Source organism: Triticum urartu, chromosome 7 (assembly GCF_003073215.2).
Source record: "Triticum urartu cultivar G1812 chromosome 7, Tu2.1, whole genome shotgun sequence".
NCBI lineage: Eukaryota > Viridiplantae > Streptophyta > Magnoliopsida > Poales > Poaceae > Triticum > Triticum urartu.
In genome coordinates this window covers 117,049,715-117,069,419 of record NC_053028.1, presented here as the reverse complement: position 1 = coordinate 117,069,419, position 19,705 = coordinate 117,049,715, and the positions used below count along the sequence as shown (strand labels likewise).

At 48.0% G+C, this 19,705-nt stretch overlaps 1 long non-coding RNA gene across 1 annotated transcript; it reads right to left on the bottom strand.

Moving 5' to 3' along the window:
• Window positions 1-6,938: 6,938 nt before the first annotated feature.
• On the bottom strand, window positions 6,939-8,787 carry LOC125523742. The gene is made up of 3 exons (XR_007290362.1): window positions 8,176-8,787; window positions 7,613-7,786; window positions 6,939-7,176 (listed from the first exon to the last, which is right to left on the bottom strand). It is a non-coding gene; the product is annotated as an uncharacterized LOC125523742 (long non-coding RNA).
• Between the last annotated feature and the right edge of the window lie 10,918 nt (window positions 8,788-19,705).

Below are 19,705 nucleotides of genomic sequence, written 5' to 3'. Positions count from 1 at the left end.
GTACATTGAGGTGGTCGGTGAGGATGGTGAGAAAAAGCAACTAACCATCCCCGTTAAGGTTCTTCGGTATCTTGATTTTATAAAAAGACTGCAGCGCCTTTTCATCACGAAGGAGTCTGCCAAAATGATGAAGTGGCACAAGGAAGGTATAAGGTACAATCCAAAAAATCGTACATCCATCGGGAGGGGAAGCATGGAAGTCGTTCGATGAAGAATACCCCGAGGAAGCAGCCGAGGCTGGGAATGTCAGAATAGCCATATCAAGTGATGGGTTCAATCCATATGGTATGTCGTCCAATCCATACAGTTGTTGGCCTGTGTTTGTAATTCCTCTCAACCTTCCTCCCGGTGCCCTAATGCAACAGAAGACCATGTTCTTGTCGCTCATCATTCCGGGGCCTGAATACCCGGGGAAGCAATTGGGTGTGTTTATGCAGCCGCTTGTGGATGCTTTGCACCATTCTTGGTACTTTCTGAGGTTGACATACGACCGGGATATGCAGAGAAATTTCTTGATGAAAGTTTGGTTGCACTATTGCATGCATGACTTTCCCGGCTATGCTCTATTCTGCGGATGGTGTACAAGTGTGAAGATGCCATGCCCAGTGTGCATGCAGGCTCAGCGAATGATTTGGCTGAGTAAGGGTGGCAAGTATGTAGCCTTTGACCTGCATCGACAGTTCCTCCCTCCAGACCATCCAGACAGGGAAGACAAGAAGAACTTCACGAAAGGCCGGGTTGTTTATGAAGTAACGGAGATTCCAACCATTTCGGGGGCAGATGTTCTTGCTCAGCTAAAAGCTCTCAAGCCTAAAGTCAAAGGCAAAGGCAAAGCCAAAGCCAAAGGCTTTGAGGGATATGGTGAGACGCACAACTGGACTCACATTACCCCCTTCTCGCAGCTTCCCTATTTCAAGGACCTCAAACTTCCTTACAATATTGATGTGATGCACACCGAAAGGAATGTGGCAGAGTCCCTTTTCCACACGATCCTCAACATTCCTGATAAGATGAAGGATAACGTTAAAGCTAGAGCCAATCAACAAAGAATTTGTGATAGACCACGCCTGAACATGAAGCCTCCCACAGGCGGTCGAAAAAACTGGTTCAAGCCAGATGCTGATTTTGTCCTTAAACCGCCAGAAAAAAAAGAAGTACTTATCTGGCTGAAACAAATTTTGAAGTTCACCGATGGTTATGCATCGAATATGAGTAAGGGAGTCAATCTTTCAACGGGCAAAGTGACCGGCCTGAAGAGTCATGACTACCATGTATGGATTGAGCGGATAATGCCGGTGATGGTTCGAGGCTATGTCCCCAAGCATGTATGGCGAGTGCTTGCCGAGCTTAGCCATTTCTTCCGCACGCTCTGTGCTAAAGAAGTAAGTAAAGAGGTGATTGAAAAATTGCATAAGAAGGCACCGGAGTTGATAGTCAAGCTAGAGAAGATATTTTAGCCAGGCTTCTTTACTCCGATGACACATCTCATTCTGCACCTCGCGAACGAGGTATTGTTGGGGGGCATGTGCAAAATCGCTGGCAGTACAGCCCTGAGAGGCAGTACAAGCATCTCCGACGGAAATGTGGAAACAAAGCTAAGATTGAAGCTTCCATAGCTGAGGAAGTTATCCTAGAGGAGGTCTCAGACCTCAGGACATCATACTATCCAGACCACGTTCCCCATCTGCATAACAAGGTGCCTCGATACAATATAGAAGAGCCAAAGTATCAACCCAGGCTCGATCTATTCAACGCGCAAGGTGGGAGGGCTGGGGCCTCGAAATCTTATAACATGCCATGACAAGAGTGGGAGGACCTCATGTTCTATATCTTGCACAACATCAAGGAAGTTGAGGAAGTGTGGATGAGGTAATACCACTACACCATTCCTTTATGTCTTCCACATCATCATGTTCCATGTTCAGTCACTCCCGGTCTAACACCGCTTTTCTTTTTTTTAGTGATTTCGTTCAAGAGGAATGGACGGGAGTGAATCCTCCTACTGAGGCGGAGGCACTTACTCTTCTCCGTCATGGAAACCCTGGACGTAAAAATTTTGTTGCTTGGTTCATGGAGAAAGTAATTTTCCACACTCCCCTATTAAATACCTAGTTCAACATTTATTAGTTAACCGAACTAATGCACGCAAAAATTTCCATTATACTTGTAGGGAAAAGATCTGAACATATCTATGGATGATGAATTGAGATGGGTTTCCATGGGTTTTGACCCTGCCGTCATGACATGTAAAGAGTATGATGTGAATGGGTATTGCTTCCATACAGAGGAGCACCAAAACAGCCGGCCTGATCCCAAAACTATAAATATCGGAGTGTACACCCCCGGTCAAAATTCAGTAGACTACTACGGAAGGGTACAAAATATATACGAGGTTAAATTCCGCCAGGGGCGTGAGACCCTAAGTCTGCCTGTGTTCAAATGCCGATGGTTCGATCCGCGGGAGGGGGTAAAACATACGCCTTCCATTGGTTTGGTCGAAGTTAAACCATCAACCGTCTATGCCGGAGCCGATCTCTTCATTGCGGCTACCCAAGCTACACAAGTATATTATCTGCCTTACCCATGCCAGAAAGTGTATCTAAAGGGTTGGGAAGTTGTGTTCAAGGTGTCGCCACATGGTAAGCTACCAGACCCGAATGAAGACGATTACTACAACATTAACCCCATGACATACGAGGGAGTGTTCTATCAAGAGCAACCTGATGATGATGATGTGGTTAGAAACGATGACGCTAGACCATTGGGTGATGATGATGTGGATCCAAACGTCGACGATGCACGAAATGATGGTGAGACCATTGTCAATGAAAATGACATACTTATGCTAGAAAAGTTAAACGAAGACGCTGACGACGAGGAAGAGCCTCCACCTCCGTCGGACAACGAAGATGATATGATTGATAGTGATGATGAGACGGACCGAGAAAGAGGTTACAACAGTGATGATTCATATGGGTTCTAGCAGATGTACGTTTCAAGTCTTTTTTTCTATAGTTTAGGAATATGCCTTTTTATGCATTTTTATTAATGTGTTTATTATCATGCCTTTTCCTTCATTTCATTAATTTACTAATTGCTTATTCTCTTTTCAATGCAGGTTCATGGAACATGGGCAAGGGGAAGGCCGACGGTGTGGGTTTCCTACGCAAGGTCGCCGGCCTATCTAGTCGGAGTGGTCGAGCACGTAATCCTCCCCCTCGGCTACTTGACGATGACTCCTCACAGGGAGGTCGAGGGAGAGGTGCCCCTAGAGGAGGAGGGGGCGGGGGAGAGCCTCTAGAGGGCGAGGTGGTGGGGGGAGAGCCACTACAGGGGGTCGCGGCCAGAAAGAGCGCACCCTCATCAACTTAGGGGTGTTGTCTTCGAGGCCCTCCTCTAGTGAGGTACCCTCCTCTAGTGAGGTACACTCTAGGGAGGAGGAGGACGAGGAGGCGGAGGAGGAGGTTGGGGAGGAGGAGGCAGGCGAGGAGGAGGAGGAGGAGGTTGGGGAGGGGGAGGCAGGCGAGGAGGAGGGTGGTGGCGGGGATGATGGTGGTGACGGGAAGGGGGTTGACAACAAGGGGTGGCTGCGTGGTAACGCAAAGCTACCAAAGCAGGTTCCTGCTACCGAGGAGCAGAAGTGGCTCATTGAGCCCACGGGAAAAGAGTAAGTGCCACTTTGTAATAATTTCATTATTTTGCTTGTCACATGCTTATTCCGGTTGTTATTTATTTTGCTTGTCACATGCTAATAGTTCATTCTTTTGCAGCAACTGGATATATTCTAAAGGGGTCCGTATTCCTAACAGCCTCATCACCGTCTTGCTGAAGTTATACTGGCCGGGGTTGTACTGTCCGGATCCAGTCAGGCAGCCGGACCATCGGGTTTTGGCCACGAGCTGGGACCACTGGGGAGCGGCCCGCCACGCGGACCATGAGACCCATGCCAAGGCGGTGATCACTACTTTTTGGGTGAGTTCTCTTCAGAAGCACAAGTCCATTCTAGTTTCATGAATGATTTAACTCATGGCTTCTTCCATTCTTGTTTCTTTCATGATTGTAGAAATTCTATCGAGTTCTTCTGGAGCACATGGCTAGAGCGGACCAGATCGTGCTGCGCCAATGCAAGAAGAAGGCCCGCCAGATGCAGTACGAGGTGCGCTATGTGGCCATCTCCACATACTACCACGGCATTCTTGGTGTCAAGATGACCAAGGAAGAAGCGCGGAGGATGGGCATTACCTTGGAGAGGCCCGAGTTCTTGGAGGTAAGTATAAAAGATTTTTCATTATGCTTTCATATATTATGCTTTCATTACCTTGTGGTACATTATGCTTTATGCTTTATGCTTCCATAACACCAATTTGGACACACCTACATGCCATTATGCTTTTATTATGTAGGTGTGTCCAAATTGGTGTTATGGAAAAGACGAGTCCTGGGCAGCATTGGTGGATCTTTGGTGTGATGAGGCTGGAGCCTGGGCGGCTATTAGAACCAAAAATAAGGCTAACCAAGGGACGGGGGGAGTACATGCTCAGGGAAACCGAAACCACTATCTCCACAAGGCAGTTAACGTATGACTAACCCCATTAAACATTCTTCTTCTTCTATTTACCATCACTTTCTTATGTATGACTAACCTCTGTTTGGTGGTGCAGGAGGAGAAACTGAAGCGGCCGCTCTCACACATGCAGGCGTGGGAGATCGCCCATACGCGGAAGGACCCCAAGCCTGGCGAGCCCAAGTACTACGGCAAGAAGACCGCGGGGAGGAAGAAGGCCTACTCCGAAGCGTATCTGAAGTTACATCCTGACACACCTGACCCCATTGCGGCGGATCTGGACGACAGGGCGGTGGTGAGCATGGGGCCCAAGGAGCACGGTCGGGAGGCGGTTCTCGATGCTGTGATCACTCCTACTATCTCCTACACACAGCTTCGTCGGATCGACCCGAGCCTGAGCCAGCGCACGAGCCAGCCAGTGACCAGTGCACAGTCCCTCTTTCAGGAGCAACAATCTGTAAGTATTTTCCCTCTTATCTTCATTGCTCACTTTATTTTCCGCATTTAGTAGTTTTATGAGTTCCATCATGTCATACCGTAGACCTACCTGGAGTACACATGCTAGGAGACCATGGCGTGGCATCAGAGGCTTTATGAACACCAAGTGCAGAGGGATCGCCAGATGCAGCAGGCTTTTCAAGAAATGGTGGCCGACAGGTGTCCTTAGTTGCAGCCAGCACAATGCCCTCCAGCACAACTAGTGCTGCTGACCTTTGAGGAGTTTGTGGCACAGAACGTTGGCCCCTCGCTGGTTAGTTCATCCCCAATCTATTCACCCAAAGCATGTCATGCCTTTCAACACAGTCATATATCCCGTTAATATGTCTTTTCAACATCCAGGGCACAGGTCGATCTACCATTGGCGGTGGTCTTCGCAGCACTCCGGAGACACGGAGCCCGACCACTCCGATCCACGAAGGCGGAGGCGGACGTGGAGGCGGTCTTGGCGGTAGCGCTGCCGCTAGCACTGACGACCTGGGCTTCGGCGGTCTTGGCAGTGACGACCTGGGCTTCGACGGTCTTGGCGGTGACGACCTCCGCGGTGCTCGACGTCCTGGCGCTTAAGCCTTGTGTGTGGTGATGATGCTTCAGATGACTTGTGTGTGGTGATGATCATTTAGATGACTTGTGTGCTTTTCTATATGCTTATGCTTATGTTGGTTGTGATGATGATCATTTAGAGACTTGTGTGTGATGATGCTTATGCAATTATTGTTGTGATGATGCTTATGCTTATGTTCGTTGTGTTCTATATGTCTATTCCATCATATATATCTGCTGATATGTGCTCTTATTTGAACTGAATTGATTTGAAAGCTCCCAGTAGGGCTGGCGTGAGCTCCCAGTAGCTGACACGTGGCACCTATGCCGACGGCCTAGCCGTCGGCACAGTTTTTTAACTAAGCCGACGGCTAGGCCGTCGGCATAGGTCCCATGTGTCAGCTACTGAGAGCTCTGTATGAAGGAGTATGCCGACGGCTAGGCCGTCGGCTTAGTTTGAAACTAGGCCGACGGCCTAGTCGTCGGCATAGCCCTGGTCCACGAGCAGCGCCTGGTCGCCACGTGGCAAACCTATGGCGACGGCCTTGCCGTCGGCGTAGTTTTTGACTAAGCTGACGGCTAGGCCGTCGGCATAGGGGTGCCACATGGCGACCTGTCGTTGGGCAAACTTGACGGCAGCCGCCGTTAGGCGCGATCGTTGCCGACGATCGGGGCCGTCGACATAGATGTACGGCCCCCGTCGGCGTAGCATATATCCCGACGGCTTTTCTATGCCTACGGCCTCCCTGCCTGTGCCGACGTATATGTTGCCGACGGGGGGCGTCGGCATAGGTCTGTCCCTACGGGACTCAGGGCTATGCCGATGGCCCTGGCCATCGGCATAGGAGGCAATTCCGGTAGTGCGCTACCAGAGGAGCAATGATTTCATGCCGCTGTATACCACACAACTCTTTATAAGGCGCAAGACTTCCCTGATGAATAACTCATTCCACGATTCACCTCTAACTTAGAATCCCATTTCATGCAAAAAGTTGCCGTGGCTCTGTTCAAAGAGGATTTGAATTTGATAGACATAGGCGTACAAGGCATCGGAAATAATCTTGTAACTATTGAGCCAGCAATTGAATGACGTCCGTAGCTATTGCGTACATCAGCCTTCGTGTACTCCTCGAATACTTGCGTAATTGCGTACTCGCGGTATGCTGTTGGTGGTGCCACGTCAATTGGTGACAGCTTGTGGTGGTGTCGGCGACGGGAGCAGAGTGCCGCCTCGATGGACAAACGGGGCCCTCCGTTGTGCTTCCATCATACCCACTAGATAGGAAGTGCGGCTTGCCGCACCCCACCCGCCCCCGCAATATCCAACCTGGTATGAGACATTTTCTTATTTCATACATTTATACAATGAAAAGCAATGGTGCAAATGTTCAGTATGTTACAACAAAAGTGCAAAGGTTTAGTAGTTCACAATAATACATTCAGCTATCTAAGCATAGTTCTCAGGAAGAATACTTGTGTGGGATAAGGGAAGCTAATGATGCCTGTGAGGCCGCAAATTCAAGCACTCGCCTACAATGAACCCCATTCAAATCCACTGAAGCATCCAATTGCTGCAATAGACCAAGAGGAAAATAGCAAATTAGCTCACCGGCTCACCAAAAGGTAAAAAGAAAAACAATGAAATAAAATCCAAGAACACGAACCTACACTACCATGGGTGAGTAGATAACGAAGAAATTAGCTCATATTTTTAGTATAACCAACAATTACTTTTACACATAGTAATCAGAAGAGTATTTGTAACCAAATGCATCTTTATTCTCGTATGTAGTGCAATGGACATAAAGCAAAATGTTAGAACTCTTTTCAGTTCCTAGACATTCTCATTTGTTAGGCAAATTGTTATGTACATGCTTTCACGTTGCTGCTACACTTCACCTTCTCTGCCACATCACCGATGTTTTTGCACACATAAGAATCTCAAAGAACTGAAAGTACCAACACAAAAGCAATAAATAGGCATTGCTTCAGAGAGAGAAAAGTTACATTGGGCTTGGGCTCATTTCTTCCATGTCCGGCGGCCTTCCGCTCGAGTTCCTTCTAATATCATCCCAGGAGGCTTCAAAAAGAGCATTGTATATTTATACAAATTCTTTCGCGTAGAGTGTCCACGACCACGTGCACAACTTTGTTCAGTACCGTTGCATGGGCATGGTTCCCCTGCAAAAAATATAGCAATATGAGAGATTATATAATCATGTAGATATAATATTGTAGAAAGGGACCTAGCATCAATGCATACTTTTTGGGAACGGGACTAAAAGGCAATGATATATAACAATTGCAAGGGCACAATTCCTCCTATGAAAGGTACATGTGCCTAAGGTAGCTTCTACAATTTTCTAAAGCTAACAACATAGAAAAGGCCAGCCACCACTTGCGTGTTACCACTGAATAAGTCTATAATTTTGTAACATAAAAGGATCAGGCACCCTTTCCCACCCACGTCAGTTTGGCCATATAAACCAGGGCTGCTAGAATCAAGCGGGCCTTTTTCTTTCTTTCAGCAATGCTAACACTAACATGAATGCAGGTGGATATTTTATTACCTTAAATGGAAAAGAACATTTAGTTACACAGGAGCTAGCAGCACCCAGGAGAAAAAACTGAATGCTGTCAGGTTCCGAAGATTTTTGGTTCCATCTGTCCATGCAAAATCCCTTTATTTTAAGAAGACATGACTAAGGATCATGGCAATATCAGCTTTTATGCAAGTAGAAGCAGCACACCCGATTCAGACCACACTATGATATCAGTATGCATACATTTTGTAGATACCAAAGATTAATAAAATATAGTGATAAAAAGAGAAATGTAATTAGTGCACATTATTTATTGTTAATCTATCATCTTAGAAGTCCCACATAAAAATAGATAATCTGTAAAGATCATCGTGCATTTTTACTGAATCTTGAACTATTTGAGTTCATAAATTTAAAAGCATTAACTCAGGGGCTTGAACTAAGAAATATGACAGAACTGCAAATTGATTACATTGGCGGATTCAGAACACATACATAACAACAACTCTTATAGATCCTACCTAATACATGCATCCGCAATATTTTGGAGATGGTATTGAAAATAAATTAAATTAATCTGGTTCCCAACCATTTATGTGGGGTTACATGATGTATTAACGGCCCTAAGAAAAATACATTGGATTGGGCGAAGGAAAACACTTGTACCTATGTTTGGCTTCCTCTCTTTTGCGAGATCATGTTCCAAGGGAGAGTAGTGTAGAACAGAGTACCAATTAGCTTTGTGTTCATAACCATAATTTCATAATCAAGCCACACATGCACCTTTAGCACAGGGGCTAAAAAAGTTAGTGGGAGCACAATCTGAAAATACACAACGCCAAAATGCTAACTTAACATGAGAAAGAGAAGTAAATACCCAAGAAGATGATTTGATCATTTTGTTTCCAAGGAAGAACGCTGACAGAAAGAATCATATATTGAACCTTAGAATAGCAGACATTCAGATCAACTCTGTAGTCCGCAGTGTAGCTCGGCTAGCAGTTTACACGACAATAAAAGAACATGTAAAGTAAGAGGATAAATAAATACTTCTCCAGCAGTATGTGGTTTTCTCAGTGAAAACAAAATGAATTCTACAAAACCACATCTATGCAAGTATGCTCCGCATGAGGAAAATGCATGCTTACCCAGTATATTATATAAAAAATACCATATAAAACCAATATAAATATGACACCAAGACAGCTACTTATCAGGCTACCACAGGATGTAACCAATTGATGCAATAACACACACCTAAAGCAGTAGAGTGAATAAAAAGAGGGGGTTGTGAAGCAGTAGTCGTTGTGTAACAGACATACATTTAATCCTCTAATGTAGAACCGCAGATATCAATACATACATCAAGATGACTATTTTGTAGAGTAACTCGAGAAAAGAATTAACATGTTTTCCTGTTTTAAAAGCTCAAGTGAATATGCAGTTTGATTACAACCATACTCAACCATGTATCCGGTCATCTGTTCTTTATGTCAAACATGTAAACATGTCACGTTCATTGAGCCCACACCGGCGCATGATAGAGATAGATAGAGTAGGTTATTTGAATGTTTATCTCATATCTCATATTGTAACCTCTCTCTTATCTCTTCCTCCCCAAGATGTAATCTTCCTAGAAGATCTAAACTACCGCATGTATGCGTTATCAGGGAGGTGCGCCCCTGCTCCATATAACACGTAACGCGTCCCTCACATCGAGGTAAGACGCTTCCACCTAGTCGCACATGGTAATCAGAGCCTCCTCTTCCAATCTCATCTAGGGTTCCAGAAATCCAGTAGCGCTAGCCTCCATGTCTTCCTCCGCCACCTCCCACGCAAGCCTCAGTGGCCAGGTCCCGGAGAAACTCTCTTGCACGAACTACGTGCTCTGGCGTACTCAGATCACGCCCCAGCTGAGAGGGGCAGGTCTCTTCGGCTATGCCGATGGCACCATGCCCGAACCCGCGCCCCTTCTTGTCACCAAAGACAAGGATGGGAAGGAAACGTCCGAGCCCAACCCTCTCCACCCCATCTGGGTCAGGGACGACCAGCAGGTGCTCGGCTACCTCCTCAGCAACCTCTCCAAAGAGGTGCTGATCACGGTGACCGCGATCACCACCGCGCACGGCCTCTGGTCGGCGCTGGCAGGCATGTTCTCGTCGCAATCCTTGAGCCGCGTCAACAACATCCGCACCGCCCTCATCAACGCTCAAAAGGGCAACCAGTCCGTCGCTGCCTACTTCGCCTTCATGCGCGGGCTTGCCGATGAACTCGCCGCGGCGGGCAAACCCATCCAGGACGACAAGCTCATTTCCTACATCCTGCACGGGCTGGACATGGACTACCAGCCCCTGGCCTCAGCTCTTGACGCCCGCGTCACGCCCATCACCCTCGACGAGCTCTTCGCCATGCTCAGCAACTTCGATCAGCGCGTGGCCCACTTCCAGAACTCCGGCGGCGGCTTCAAGTCATCTACGAACGCGGCCACCCGCAGGCGTGGTGGCTACTCAGGTCGCCACCGCGGTCCTCCTCGTCCCAAGGGCAAGCAAGGCGGCCCCAGCAACGCCACTGGCTCCGGTTCACGCTCGGGCCGTCCCAACTCCACCAGCAACAGGGGGCGGCGCAGTGGATCTGGCCGGTCTCGTCCCGACGCCGTTCGCTGTCAAATCTGTGGGAAACCTGGCCACACAGCCAAAGACTGTTGGTACCGGTTTGATGAGGACGAGGCGACATCTGAAGAAGATGACAAGGTGGCGGCGGCTGCCGATGGCTCCTATGGCGTGGATACCAACTGGTATCTCGATAGTGGCGCCACCAACCATCTCACGGGCGAGCTGGAGAAGGTAACTCTTCATGAGAATTATCATGGGAAGGATCAGATCCATACAGCCAGCGGTGAAGGTATGAGCATACGTCACATAGGTCACTCAGTTATTCATACGCCTTCCCGCAAAATTCATCTTCGGAAAATCTTGCATGTTCCCAGTGCCAATAAGAATCTTCTCTCCGTTCATCGCATCACCATTGATAATCATGTTTTCATTGAGTTTCACCCCTTTTTCTTCTTGATTAAGGATCAGGCCACGAGGAGAATTCTCTATCGAGGTAGATGCGTTCGAGGGCTTCACCCGTTGATTTCGGAGTTTCGAAGATCAAATAAATAAGCTTGTGGTGCTATCAAGCTCTCGTCCACACGATGGCACGATCGTTTAGGACATGCCTCTTTTTCCTTAGTTGAAAGTTTGCTTAAGAAAAATAAGCTCCCGTTTGTTGGTGAGCGCAACATTGAGACTATTTGTGATTCTTGCCAAAGAGCAAAATGTCATCAGTTACCATATCCCATATCAACTAGTGTTTCTACTCAACCTTTGCAATTAATATTTTCTGATGTTTGGGGCCCTGCTCCTAGCTCGGTTGGTAGATACACATATTACGTTAGCTTTATTGATGACTATAGAAAATTCTCGTGGATTTATCTTCTCAAGAAGAGGTCCGAAGTCTTTCAAGTTTTTCAAAATTTCCAAGCACTTGTTGAACGCAGGTTTGACCGCAAGATTATTGCCGTCCAATCCGACTGGGGGGGGGGGGGAGTATGAGAAACTCAATTCCTTTTTCCAAACACTTGGCATATCACATCACGTGTCATGCCCTCATGCTCACCAACAGAATGGGTCAGCCGAACGTAAGCATAGACACATCGTTGAGGTTGGTCTAGCCCTCCTAGCTGGTGCTTCCATGCCCCTTAAATTCTGGGATGAAGATTTTCTCACGGCTGTTCATATCATTAATATGCTTCCTAGCCGTGTTATAAATCGTGAAACTCCCATTGAAAGACTTCTTCATGTCAAACCAGACTACACTTCTCTACGTGTTTTCGGCTGTGCATGTTGGCCCAATCTCCGTCCTTACAACACCAGAAAACTCATGTTTCGCTCCAAACAGTGCGTGTTCCTTGGGTATAGTGCTCAACACAAGGGGGTCAAGTGTCTTGATGTCTCCTCCGGTCGTGTCTACATTTCTCGCGATGTAGTTTTTGATGAGACCAAGTTTCCGTTTTCTGACCTCCACCCAAATGCCGGTGCCTTGCTTCGCAAAGAAATTCTTCTTCTCCCATCCACTCTCACTGACCTTGATTCAAGGGATGATAACTGTGTTGATTCTATGATGACTAACCCACTCACGACGCTGCATGAGTTGTGTGATGATACAGGAGATAGTGCAGATGCATCTGGGAACGGAAACTCGAAAGGAATCGGTGAAAATCCTGAAGAAAACGGTGCTACAGCACCATATTTCATGTGTCCCAGCTCGGGGAACAAATCCCCCTCGGGATCGGTGCGTGCAGGGCTGACAGAATCAGCCCCGGGATCTGCGTCTGACGACAGGCTGCGCGGATCCGCCTCGGAGTCAGCGCCCGCCCGCGTCTCGGCTGCGCCCGACCAGGCCGCTCCTGCGCCTGACGCCGCGCCCCTCGCCCCGCACCAACCCCGCTCAACCGCGTGGCCGCCTCCGACCGGCACGACGCGCGCCCGCTTTCTGGTCCAACCGGTCTGCTACAAGCGGCGCGACCTGCGTCGCCCGACCGGCGCGGGCCCAACCACTGCTGGTGCGGACTCCGCTGCTGGCGCCAGGGGGGCCACGGGCAATGATGAGCCCGGATCTTATGCGCCTGCTGCTTCGCCCGTGCACGTCGCTGCTTCGTCCCCTGCCACAGAAGATCTGCCGCCGCTGGACACCGCTGCTGCCCCCGAATCCTCCTTGGGATCAGCGCGTGCAGAAACTCCTGTACGCAGCACGGGATCCTCTGTGCAGTCACCACGGCGTACACGACTGCAAAAAGGGGTAATTCAACTTGTTGATTACAAACATGTAACAAAATATGGTATGATTTGTTCAACAGGTGAACCAGGTGAACCTTATACACTTGAAGCACTTGGTGGTGAACATTGGAGAAAAGCCATGAATGAAGAATACATGGCTCTGAAAAGAAATAAAACCTGGCACTTGGTTCCCCCACAGAAAGGTAAAAATCTTATTGATTGTAAATGGGTATTTAGGATCAAGAGAAAATCTGATGGAACCATAGATCGCTACAAAGCAAGACTTGTGGCAAAGGGTTTTAAACAACGGTATGGCATAGATCACGAGGATACCTTTAGTCCCGTTGTAAAAGCTGCCACCATTCGTCTCGTGTTGTCTATTGCAGTTTCCAGAGGCTGGAGTCTCAGACAACTTGACGTACAGAACGCATTTCTTCATGGTGTTCTGGAAGAGGAAGTGTACATGAAACAACCTCCTGGGTTTGAAAACAAGAATGCACCTTCTCACGTGTGCAAACTTGATAAGGCATTATATGGGTTGAAGCAAGCTCCTAGGGCGTGGTATTCACGACTTAGTCAAAAAATGCAAACACTTGGTTTTGTCCCGTCTAAGTCTGACACCTCATTGTTCATCTAGAATAAATGCAACACACATATTTGTTCTCATATATGTTGATGATATTATTGTTACAAGTTCATCTGATGAGGCTGTCACAGGACTTTTGAAAGATCTCAGTGCAAAGTTTGCTCTCAAGGATCTTGGAGAGTTGCATTACTTTCTGGGCATAGAAGTAAAGAAGCATGAGAATGGTATTCATCTCTCCCAAGAAAAGTATGCAACAGACTTGGTGAAGAAAGCTGGCTTACAAGGTTGTAAACCCTCACCCACTCCATTGTCTAGTTCTGAAAAGCTATCTCTTACAGAAGGGCAGCCCTTGAGCCAAGATGACAGCACGAAATACAGAAGTCTAGTAGGTGCACTTCAATATTTAACACTTACAAGACCAGATATCTCATTTGCTGTCAATAAAGTTTGCCAATTCCTCCATGCACCCACTACAGTTCATTGGACTGCTGCAAAGCACATAGTCAGATATGTCAAGAACACTCTTAATATTGGTCTCAATCTCAGCAAATCTTCATCTACACTTGTGAGTGCCTTCTCAGATTCTAATTGGGCAGGATGTCTAGATGACGGGCGTTCCACTGGTGGCTTTGCGGTTTTCTTTGGCCCTAACTTGATTTCATGGTGTGCAAGAAAATAGGCCACCGTCTCCAGATCAAGTACAGAGGCAGAATACAAAGCATTAGCTAATGCTACAGCTGAGATCATATGGGTGCAGTCCATGCTAAAGGAGCTTGGTGTGAAAAGTGCCAAGGCCCCCTGTTTGTGGTGTGATAACTTGGGTGCCACATACCTATCTGCTAACCCTGTTTTCCATGCCAGAACAAAGCATATAGAGATTGATTTCCATTTTGTCAGAGAAAGAGTGGCTCAAAAGCAACTTGACATTCGACTTGTGCATTCCAGAGATCAGATAGCAGATGGATTCACAAAGGCCCTACCTGTCAGAAGCTTTGATGATTTCAAGCATAATCTCAACTTGATGAAGTTGTGATTAAGGGAGGGTGTCAAACATGTAAACATGTCACGTTCATTGAGCCCACACCGGCGCATGACAGAGATAGATAGAGTAGGTTGTTTGAATGTTTATCTCATATCTCATATTGTAACCTCTCTCTTATCTCTTCCTCCCCAAGATGTAATCTTCCTAGAAGATCTAAACTACCGCATGTATGCATTATCAGGGAGGTGCGCCCCTGCTCCATATAACACGTAACGCGTCCCTCACATCGAGGTAAGACGCTTCCGCCTAGTCGCACACTTTACTCTCACGTAATTAAGAGAAACTCACTTCTTGTAGGTATCATGTGACACTGTCTTATCAACACTATTATAAATAAAATTAACCAATGGAATGCGGCTGGAACCTAGTGGGTGGAGCAAGAGATTCGATATTGTACTTCCCCTAAGCTGGTACTGAAGGCATATAATATATTCGTTAGATTTAGGTATTCTGTGATGGCCAGGTTATCAATGTAGATGCTTTACAAATGTGTCAAAAGTGTTCTGTCTCAATGTAGATGCAGTAACATATATGTATTCTGCACATGCAATATTCTTCATATATTCTGCAGATACATCAACCCTATTCTTATTATAAAGATGGCCAGGTTATCAGTATTCTTGTTTTAACACAAGTTCAGTCTAATGAGTACAGATAGATGTGAGCTACTAAAACATGGTGGTGGCATCTCACCTTTAGAACAACACAGAGCATGTTGGACTGCCATCCCCGCTGGGATCTGGGCGACCACCATGAGTGCCAGGAGGATCTCCTCTTCCTCCTTCCTCACCCTCTCTTCTTACCACCCCATCTCCCTGTTTCAGTAAATAAATCATGAACCATAACTTTCTATTAATTACCTTCCATTAGTAAGAAAAATGGCCCAATTACCATCATAAGAACGGTAGGCTTGAGCCCCAAAAAATTTCAAGCTTGACCAAAGAGTGCCACCAAATAACAGGTTCCTAATACTACAGCAAAAACTAACTTCAGTCGAGGACAACAATGAGAAGCAGCACCAACTGAGACACACAACCACACAGATTCTTGTAAGCCGGAAACGACAACACTGAACCTCACAAGCTTATGCAGAGAACGCCATGTAAAATGAGCAACGATTACCGCTACAACACTGAACCTCACACGCTTATGCACGGAACAACATATAGAATGAGCAAGCGCTACGACACACTGATTTGTACTATTTCCATCCACACTTGGCCTCAACGCCAAAATTCATGGCTGGAAAGAACTGAGCCTGGCACTACTCCCCTGAGCCGGAAACGACAACACCGAACCTCGCAGGCTAATGCAGAGAACAAACTTGGCACAGCCAAGCCGAATTCCCGGTCTACAGAGCTCAAATCAAGCAAGAAAAATTAGCAAGAGGGGGGAAATCAACCTTATGGTCACCACCTCCCGTGGCGAAGCGGAGGCCGCTCGGCTGGATGTTGATGGAGAAGATCTGCAGGCCGTCATGGCGAACCCAGCTGGGCTTCTCCGTCAGCATCTCCGCGCCCCCGAGGTAGGGAAGAGGAGGAGTCCTATCCGCACGGGTGACAGACGCATGCCGTTCTCGGTGAAGACGCAGATGCGGCGGCTGGCGTCGCAGGAGAGCACGTAGCGCGCCCGGCTAGCGTGGTGCGCCTCGAGGTAGAGCACGGGGCCGCCGTCGAGGCCGCGGACGAGGAGCCGGGAGGGAGCCGCGGTGAGGCACGGGCGGGAGGAAGAGGAGAGGGGGCGACGGCGGCGGCGCGAGTGCGGGGCGGGTGCCTGGGCGAGCGACGGCGGCGGCCGGCGGGGCAGGGAGGCGGGCGCGGTTAAGGGTTAGGGTTTGGAGGGAGAGAGACAGAGGCGGGCGGGAGGAAGAGGAGAGGCAGCGCGCGAGTGTGGGAGGAGGTTGCTGCAACAGGAGGGGGGGCCCTTTTATACCTCAGGACGCGAAATGACGAAAATGCCCTCGGTGGGGCATGCTATTCACGCGCGGTGGCACGAAGTTTTGACACTGTTTCGATCTACAGTGACTCACCTCGATCCGACGGCCCATACCCCTCCAACTCGCGATCGAACGGACGAAAACGCATCAAGGACGGGATCCAACGGCCAAGAAGCGCTGAACTCCAAGGAGGCTGGGTTACTCCCAGTATGTATTTTACGCGATGTCTATGCTCCCACCCCGCTCGCCTCGGATCACTGCCGTTCTAGGCGCTCGGCTAGACCTTTTGATCTCGTGTCGAGCTTCATGAACAGTAGAAACAAGAACTAGTCATGTTTGTTTGTAGTTGCAGTCCATTTCCTGAAGTGGGGTTTGATTAAATGGTGGTGATTAGTTTGATTTAGAGCATCTATAGTCGTGACCTGCAAATCTGGGCCCTCGAACACCCGCGGACGCGTCCGCAGGCACTGATCGGGCACTCCTCAAATCCTGTTGTCCACATCCGTGTATCTCATATCCAGCCCCCTCATATTCATACTAGCATGCGATATAGATAAAAGAACGTAGATCATCACATAAACATAGAATCAGACAGAGAAATGCATATTCCAATCACCGACGGATGTCGAACAGATCATCAAAGTTCACATAAACGACGGACAAATATAAACTACATTACTAAAAACTAGAAATTGAAGACGGAGACAACGGAGATTCACCACTTCCTCGTCGGTCCTTTGCGCTTCTGGTCGCTAGCGCAGGTGTAGGCGATGGCGGCTGGTGGCGGATCGTCTGAGTCGTCGGACAAGGAGTCATTGTCGTCGTCGTCGTTGTCAGAGAGGATGACAAACCCTTTAGCCGCCGGACCTCCCTGTCCTGTTGCCGCTTGAGCTTCGCGAGCTGAGCCGCCTCCGTCGCTGCCTATGCCGCCTCGTGCTCGGACTGCTCAAGGGCAATCCGGAGCGCCTTGGCGCCGCCGCACGTCCGTGTCCACGGTCGTAAGCGATCGGTGATAGACCCATTCAAGGAGCCGCGCATCCTCGTCGGGCTCCGCCTGCATCCCATGGCGGCGGCGCATGGACTGCTTTGCCTTCCTCTTCTCCCTTTCCCGCTGCCGCTCACGGCGGGGGCACACGCCTCTAATTCCGACGTGCGCGTTCGGGCCTGCGGGGCGGGCACAAGCACCCACCGCTGCCCACGTGGGGGAGCAGCAGCCGGTGGGGCCATGGGACGGTGTAGGGGAGGTACGGATTGTGCAGGCCGCCTGTCGAAGGTGCGCACTGCTACCTCTTGAGCACTGTGTTGGATTTCCTTAAAGAGGAAAGGATGATGCAGCAAAGTAGCGTAAATATTTTCCTCAGTTTTTGAGAACCAAGGTATCAATCCAGTAGGAGGCTACGCGCGAGTCCCTTGTACCTGCACAAAACAAATAACTCCTCGCAACCAACACGATAAGGGGTTGTCAATCCCTTCACGGTCACTTACGAGAGTGAGATATGATAAGATAATATTTTTGGTATTTTTATGATAAAGATGCAAAGTAAAATAAAAGCAAAGTAAAAAGCAAAGGAAATAACTAAGTATTGGAAGATTAATATGATGAAGATAGACCCGGGGGCCATAGGTTTCACTAGTGGCTTCTCTCAAAAGCATAAGTATTTTACAGTGGGTGAACGAATTACTGTTGAGCAATTGACAGAATTGAGCATAGTTATGAGAATATCTACGTATGATCATGTGTATAGACATCACGTCCGAGACAAGTAGACCGACTCCTACCTGCATCTACTACTATTACTCCACTCATCGACCGCTATCCAGCATGCATCTAGAGTATTAAGTTCATGAAAACAGAGTAACGCCTTAAGCAAGATGACATGATTTAGAAGGATAAATTCATGCAATATGATAAAAACCACATCTTGTTATCCTCGATGGCAACAATACAATACGTGCCTTGCTGCCCCTACTGTCACTGGGAAAGGACACCGCAAGATTGAACCCAAAGTTAAGAACTTCTCCCATTGCAAGAAAGATCAATCTAGTAGGCCAAGCCAAACTGATAATTCGAAGAGACTTGCAAAGATAACCAATCATACATAAAAGAATTCAGAGAAGATTCAAATATTGTTCATAGATAATCTTGATCATAAACCCACAATTCATCGGTCTCAACAAACACACCGCAAAAAGAAGATTACATCGAATAGATCTCCACAAGAGAGGGGAGAACATTGTATTGAGATCCAAAAAGAGAGAAGAAGTCATCTAGCTAATAACTATGGACCCGAAGGTCTGAGGTAAACTACTCACACTTCATCGGAGAGGCTATGGTGTTGATGTAGAAGCCCTCTATGATGGATGCCCCCTCCGGCGGAGCTCCGGAACAGGCCCCAAGATGGGATCTCGTGGATACAGAAGGTTGCAGCGGTGGAATTAGGTTTTTGGCTCCGTGTCTGATCGTTTGGGGGTACGTAGGTATATATAGGAGGAAGGAGTATGTCGGTGGAGCAAAAGGGGGCCCACGAGGGTGGAGGGCGCGCCGGGGGGGTAGGCGTGCCCCCTACCTCGTGGCTTCCCTGTTGGTTGCTTGACGTAGGGTCCAAGTCTCCTGGATCTTGTTTGTTCCAAAAATCACGTTCCCGAAGGTTTCATTCCGTTTGGACTCCATTTGATATTCCTTTTCTTCAAAACCCTAAAATAGGCAAAAACAGCAATTCTGGGCTGGGCCTCCGGTTAATAGGTTAGTCCCAAAAATAATATAAAAGTGGATAATAAAGCCCAATAATGTCCAAAACAGTAGATAATATAGCATGGAGCAATCAAAAATTATAGATACGTTGGAGACGTATCACGCACGGGCCGGGAGGGGCCAGGGCCGGCGTCGACTGCGCAGACGGGGAAGTTGCAGTTGTGGCGAGGCTGTAGATCCGGAGCTGCCCCCCATGGATTTCGAGTCGAACGATAGTCGACGAGTCGTTACATGAAGGTTGACTCAACCTGTCGACTCGAATCATTGGATGAGTCGAGCGACTCGATCGACTAGTCCCGACTAGTCTCGGTCTTTGAGTCGAACGACTCGATCAATCTGTGATGGAAGAGGAGCTGAGCGGAGAAAACGGAACAGGGAAGGATGGGGGAGGCGGAGAGGAAGGGGCGGAGGCAGAGAAGCC